Source organism: Oculina patagonica, chromosome 2 (genome assembly GCF_052425735.1).
Source record: "Oculina patagonica isolate OP01 chromosome 2, crgOcupat, whole genome shotgun sequence".
Classification (NCBI taxonomy): Eukaryota; Metazoa; Cnidaria; class Anthozoa; order Scleractinia; family Oculinidae; genus Oculina; species Oculina patagonica.
This window is the reverse complement of record NC_135759.1, coordinates 45,529,563-45,536,528: the sequence shown is the minus strand read 5'-3', so window position 1 is coordinate 45,536,528 and position 6,966 is coordinate 45,529,563. Positions and strand designations below refer to the sequence as shown.

The 6,966-nt window shown below is 39.9% G+C and overlaps 1 long non-coding RNA gene across 1 annotated transcript; it reads left to right on the top strand.

Moving 5' to 3' along the window:
* The first annotated feature begins 3,825 nt into the window (after positions 1 to 3,825).
* On the top strand, positions 3,826 to 6,528 carry LOC144644909 (uncharacterized). The gene is made up of 2 exons (XR_013569214.1): positions 3,826 to 3,915; positions 6,061 to 6,528. It is a non-coding gene; the product is annotated as an uncharacterized LOC144644909 (long non-coding RNA).
* Positions 6,529 to 6,966: the final 438 nt, after the last annotated feature.

The window sequence follows — 6,966 nt, the reverse complement described above, 5'->3', positions numbered from 1 at the left end:
ATATACCCTACATCTGTGTTAATTTTCGCTAAATGATTTTTTATTACGAATTAGCCATTACCTCTGCATCTATCTACTGCCGCATCCCCTCCCCGTTTACCCACCCGGCCTGTGATCTTTTACGACAATCCACAAATTAATGCATCATTTCGATGTAAAATAGTATACTTCGTCCCATTTTCTTAAACTTATTCAATAAATAACTTATTCAACTTGACTCGTAGGTCTCAACACGTGTTTAAGACAGCAGAATCCCGCTCTTAGCTGCAGAGTAGCTTATTAGCACGTTTTGGAAAGGTGTTCGCTCACACATGGACAATCGAATAACATTTGTCAAATGTTCGTGTGAAACGCTTTATACAAAAAGGACAAATTATATCATCCTCTAGATTTCAAATCTAAATACTTCAGTCCTTGCGTTTATATTATGAGGTTTGCGTACCTTTGTTCGTTTACGTCGCTTGCCCTTGTTGCATTATTTTCTGCAAAGTTTAAGCGTTTACTATAAGAAAACTGCTTCCACTTTCCAGGAAAATCGTTTTAACGAAGAGACTTTGTTTCACGAAGGGTTACTTTGAGGAAACAATAGAACTGATTGTTATAAATTTATGATTATGAAAATTTCCGAAAACAAATACTTCTACAGGAAAAGCTTGCTAAGATACGAAAATGAATACATAAGTTGTGAACTCCAAATAAGTTTAACTTAGGTCGCATATATCAACACGTGTTTCAAAAGACAGCACAATCGTGCTCAGCTGCAGCAGAAAACCATGAGTAGATTTTAGAAAGGTGTTCGCACACAATCGAATAATATTTGTCAACAAACCCATCACGGGCAAACCCCGATGGCCTAGCTCACAGCGAGTCTCACCTAGCTCAGTTGGTTAGAGCGCCCAACCGGTATTCTGGAAGGCCATGGTTTCGATTCCCGTCGGGGACTCAGATTTTTTCTTTGTCCCACGCTCGTGTCATGTAGAATAATATTCTTCACTATTTATCACCGAGCTTAAAATCTACCATCTTTATTATTTACTACAAATTTGATGATTTCGACATTGCTGATCCTAGCAGTATGCAGGACGCGTGTCACATATCAACCTAGTAAATGGCCTAGCTCACAGCGAGTCTCACGTAGCTCAATTGGTTAGAGCGCCCAACCGGTATTCTGGGAGGCCATGGGTTCGATTCCCGTCGGGGACTCAGATTTTTTTTTTTTTCTTTGTCCCACGCTCGTGTCATGTAGAATAATATTCTTCACTATTTATTACCGAGCTTAAAATATACCATCTTTATTATTTACTACCCGATTTACTTATTTGAATACAGCCAACTCTCTCTAAGACAGACACCGTCGGGACCAGCCCCAACTGTCCGTCTTAGAGAGATGTCCACATTACAGAGAGTCGAGGTAACGTGACACCAGAAGTTTTGAGATGATGAAGTTAAACGGCTATGCACAACGAATACATGTCGGTTTTAAGTCGCTTACTTTAGCAAAACCTTTAAGGGCCTGATTACATGAGCCGGGCTGGCTCGGTTTGCCGAGATGACTTTCAGCCCGGTTTCAGCACGAATGATCAGAGCACGAATGATCTTGATCGCCTTTTTCCGGCAATTTGGTGGTTAAATGTTTTGCACTTACGCAGCTGGATGGGTTACGTTACCTCTACAACCTATTTAGAAGGAGTAGCATTGATGTTTTCGTCGGATATTGTGCTCGGAAGAGAAATTTAATGCTGGCCCGCTTAGCCAGGCTGGCCCGGTGAACGCGATTACATAGCAAATTTTCAGCCCGGCTAGCCGAGATCCCGGTATCGCGATACCGGGATCTCGGCTAGCCGGGCTGGCTCGGTTGTCATGTAAGCGCGAAGTTGATTTTTTTTTTTGACGTGCCGAGATCTCGGCAAACCGAGCCAGCCCGGCTAGCCGGGCCAGCCCGGCTCATGTAATCAGGCCCTAAAGTGAAACAAAAATAATATCAGAAATTCAACTCGTTTGTTTATTACAAACGGTAATACTGTAAGTAGAAAACTACCTCTTTGGTGCCCATACACTTAAACGCTTAATAACAAAAGGAAAAAGTGCGTCAGCCAAGACAGTACGAGCCCGAACATTGCTATGTTTTATTTTATATTTATTTTGTTGTACAGCATCCATTCTAATAGTGTCTTGCCAAAGAACTCAACGCAGTGTCTTGACAGGGCTCTAACTCGAAAACGTTCCATCTGGGTTATGTCAAGTTGCAAAAGGCAGTGTTCATAAGCGCTGATTGGGAGGATACAACTTTGTTGCATGCAACAAGATTACGACAAGTCTTCGAGGCGAATTGTTTCGTGTAAATCAAACCTACAACTTGCTTGCGATTGTCCTTGTACCACGAAAAATGTCGTAGGATTTTGAAACATGTTTAAAACCCCACAACCGTGAAAAGTTGTCACAGATAATGTTGGAATGAACTAGACCAGATTACCAAGACAAAGCAGGAGTCGGATCACATTTTAAAGGGCTATACGGGCAGTAAATAAAACTAGCCGAACAAACACAGTCAAGTGTTAATACAAGCGAATCGGAATTGAAAATGAACCAAAGAATCAGCGTCAAATTTGAAACAATTCTAGACCATCAGGTTCAGCGGGGAATGGGACCACGCGTGCATGCAAGAAAACTACTTCGCACGAGGACACGCAACGCGCGGGAGAGGGGGGGGGGGGGGGGCAAGAAACTGAGAAAAATTGTCACGGCTTCACAGTAGCCCCACTGATCCAATTGGAGAAGGATTTACTTTGTTTTAAACTACCATGCATGTGCTGGTATCAACCCGCAAATCCGTTGATTATCCGTTAATCTTTTTCCAGAATCTGCAAGAAAACAAAACACAAATTGTACGGATTATTAGCGGTCCGACCTGTACCTACCAGTCCACTCCAGTCCAGTCCGGTCCAGTCCAGTTAGTCCAGGCCAATCCTATACTTCTGGTACTAGTGGGCCATGGAATTCCGAGAAAAGCGCTTTCACAAGAAACACATGTTTGTCTAGTAATTAACGTCAACCACCAGATGCCATTCTCAAAAACGCCCTGACTACTTTAGCCATCGATTATCCGACAAGGACATCGGAAAAGAAAAAACAAAAACAAGATAATAAATCGTACGGAACATCCACCACCCGACATGTCCTGACGACTCCAGTCCAATCTTATTCTTTCCTATAAAGATAACTGGCGGACCTTGTTATTCCGAGAAAACTCTTTAACTCTAGTAAATGTTTCCGAGAAAACCTTTGTTTAGTAATTAATATCAATTCGCCACATGCCATTCTCGTTGTTGAATAAATTCCAAGAAACAAAGTCTAAGACGTTCGTCCGAGGAAAAACATTGATAAGATTATTAAGTTGAAATATTGTAGGTTCAAAATGGCCGGAAAATAATTACCTCATTCCTTCCCCTCCCCAAACCCCCCTCCCCCCCCGCCTTTCCACAAGCACGAAAATAATATAACAGCTGGCTTATCCCTTAACAGCAATTGCTTTCCACTATTATTGTTTTCAGTGATTTTCTTTTTGGCATTTGTTTTGTTTTGTTTTTTGTTTGATTTTTTGTTTTTTGTTTGAGCCAACAAGCCCGCTTCGACAATTCTTAGAAAAAGTGATCTGTTTCCAAGAACCCCATGTCGCAAAACGCACAGACAATGAGATGCCCTTCCTTAAAAACTGATTGGTCAAAAATGTCTCGTCAATCGAATCCTCCGCTTTGACTGGCTTGCTATAACAAAAGAGTCTGTAAATAATACGTAATTAAGTTCATCTGCAGCAGAAACCACGCCGTTTCAACAAAGTCAGGTTGTTGAAGAAAGATTCAATGTTGAAAATGAAGTCGCTTTTTGTTCTTGCTGTCCTTCTTTACATCTCCTTTGGTAAGTTACATCCGTAATATCACTCTTATTTATGGGAATTTCACATGTTTGGAGAATGATTTTGGGGTGGAACAGTTTCAGCAAGGTTGTTCATATCTTCGCGCAAATTGAGGATGAATTTTATTTTTCGTATATTTTGGTAGACGGATATACCGATCAGCTTAGACGATGAGTAGTATGCAAGAAGAGAGAGAAAATTTGAATATTTGCACTAGTAACCGAGAAGAGTTACGATACTTTAGCTCTTGTTAAGGCGAATCGCCCAGTGCAAAGTAAACACCGTATTTCTGTGGCGTCTGGGCTTGTTGCTGGTAGATGTGCGAAAACATGTGCCTTTTTCAAGTGTACCGAACGCAACTGAAAATGCAGGACCGCGCTTTCAGCACTGTACATTATCTCAGTACAAAATCCTGTTCATAATATGTTTTACACGAAATAATTGAATTTTTAGCGCTACATTTCTCTCAAAAATTATATTACTTGGAGGTGGATTCGACTTTTCAATAGCGGCTTGACGAGGCGTGGAGCGCTTGGCAAAATAAAAACAATTTGTCGCTAGACTTGCGTCCTAACTTCGCTTAAATAAGAACAACCATTTGATGCAGAGAATTAAAACGAATATGTTTTAATTAGACTGATTTGCACCCTCATATGTTATTTGTCGCGGAAATGAAAGAAAATATCATGTTTAGTATTTACCTTATAGCCAGTGCCAAAAATATTGATTCCAGAATTGGAAGTTTTTATGTTGATGGCTGCAACGTTTGTTGTTATTGCGATTTTCAGTGAAATGCGAACTCTGAAATTCAATCTTCAACCTACAGTTTACACTTTTGCTGCCGTCAATCATCTTAGCGGACCTCTCGGGAAACAGAAGTTCACTTCAATTGGGTCAAAAGGTCACGTCTCTTGATTGTGATTGGTGGATTTCGATCCATAATCTTTGTTTCTGATTTTCATGGTTCGTTGGCTGTCGCCATAATTATGATTGACGGCAGCGAATAACGCAATCGTTAGTTGGATTTTGAATTTCAGAGTTCGCATTTCACTGAAAACCGCAATAAGTTTCACGAGTATTAGTTTAGTTCTGTTAATTTCGATCAGCTATTTTGGAAAATATATATTTACGGAAAAAATTCCGATTGTTCCAAACCTGCCGTTTATGACTCACAGCGGTAAAACGACCATAATTTGGCTGCTAGCTTCACAAAGTAACCAACAGGTTTTGCCGAGCCTAGTTGTAAGTTTTTTAGAAGTTGTTAGTTCAGTGAGACGTTTTTTTGGACACCATTTTACGGAACCTTTTTTAAGAAGAAAAGCATTTTCATTGTGATATGAATCCATAAAGAGAGCTTAGAAGAAATTTACTCCAATTTCTAACTCGGCTTCTGTTGGTTTGACATTTAAGTTTCGATTCGATTTGCAGGAGGCAAGCGTGACCGAGTGGTTTAGGGCGCTGGTATTGTAATCTGGAGGTCCCCGGTTCAAGACCTGCCCTTGCCACTAGCTGGATTTGTTTCTCGGTTGTCCCGAGTTCAAATCCTCGACCACGCTTTGTATATAGCCAACTGGTCTGCCTCCTGCCAGTTGGGATTTTTAACCTTGTTATGTTCATTTAAAATTATTTGTTTCCTCTGTTTCAGTGGCATGCCTGTAAACTAGCTATCTCGTTGAGATATGAAGCTAAGTGCATGACCACTATAAACATATATTTATTATTTATTCATTTATTATTATTATTATTTATTATTATTATTTATTATTAAGTTCCAGGGAGGGTGAGGGGAAACTGTAACTTACTATAAAATCACAAAGACACTCGTGCCGCTTTTTTGAAAATTTTTATTTGTAGTTTAGGATACCACTTGTCCCCTAAGTGTGCATAACGCCCATGCAATTTTGGTAACAACATTCGATAAGTTAGTTAAACATATATATTTAATGCCAAATGCTGTGCAAGCAGTCACCTATTTTGTAGTTATTTGTAGCATTTCTCTAAGCTGATTTCATTTAAGTTTTATACTGTTAATTTGTAATTAAAACGTTGCTTACAGTTAAAAAATTGATTAAAGTTTGTGGAACTTGTATAATTTATAAATGTCGAAAGAAATGGAATTATAATTTTCTCAATTATTTTTCTCCCAGGATATGGATTAAAATGTTACCGTTGTGTGAGCACCAAGAGTTGGGATGACTGTGCAGATGTCATAAAAGAGATGGACTGTCCTGCCAGTTTTGATCGCTGTTACAAGGGCTATGCCAATGTCAAAACCGAAGGAGCTTCTATTGAGGGCTTTGAAAAAGGATGCTTTACCGCTGACTTATGCGATGCCACCGACAAGATCGACTTCTGTAAAGGCAAAGGAGAGTGTTAAATCGACTGTTGCTCTGGCGATCTCTGCAATGCTGCCGCAATGCAACTGGTCAGCGCCATCGTTCTCATCGCATGCGCTCTGGTAGCCTTGCTGCATTGAGATGACTGATGTGACCGCGCAAGTTAATCAACAGACGAAGTTTTTGTTTTAGTTTTACTTGTAAATGATCTTGCTTACTTAGTTCAAATAGTGTACCAGTTTTGCTTTTTGTAAGTTCTGGTTTTAGTTTTGCTCGACTTAGTTGAAATAAGTGTGCCAACGCTTTTTTACGATATTAATTTTGTTTATTGTAAGTCAATTATCTACAATAAAGGTTTTTGTTGAGGTTACATTATTGATACTTTGCCATGATTATTTGTAACCTTCTTGGACCAAGGAAACTTGAGGTAATGACCTCTAAGAAAAACAAAACAAATAGCATGAGAACACAAAACATCCACCTATCAGTCAACTAGGCTTGGGGATTGGGTAGGGGGTAGTGGGGGCTTAGTAAATTACCCTCATTACGGCCGCTGGGTCCACACAATTGTTTTCCAACCAACACATGTCTCTTTTAGCCCTTTTGTTAAAAAGACAAACGAATCCTGACGTGCCACGTTTAGCGATGGAATATGGCCTCGCTAGAATTAAAGAAAATTACTTGATACCACTGACGATGGATAACAATAGAGAAGGG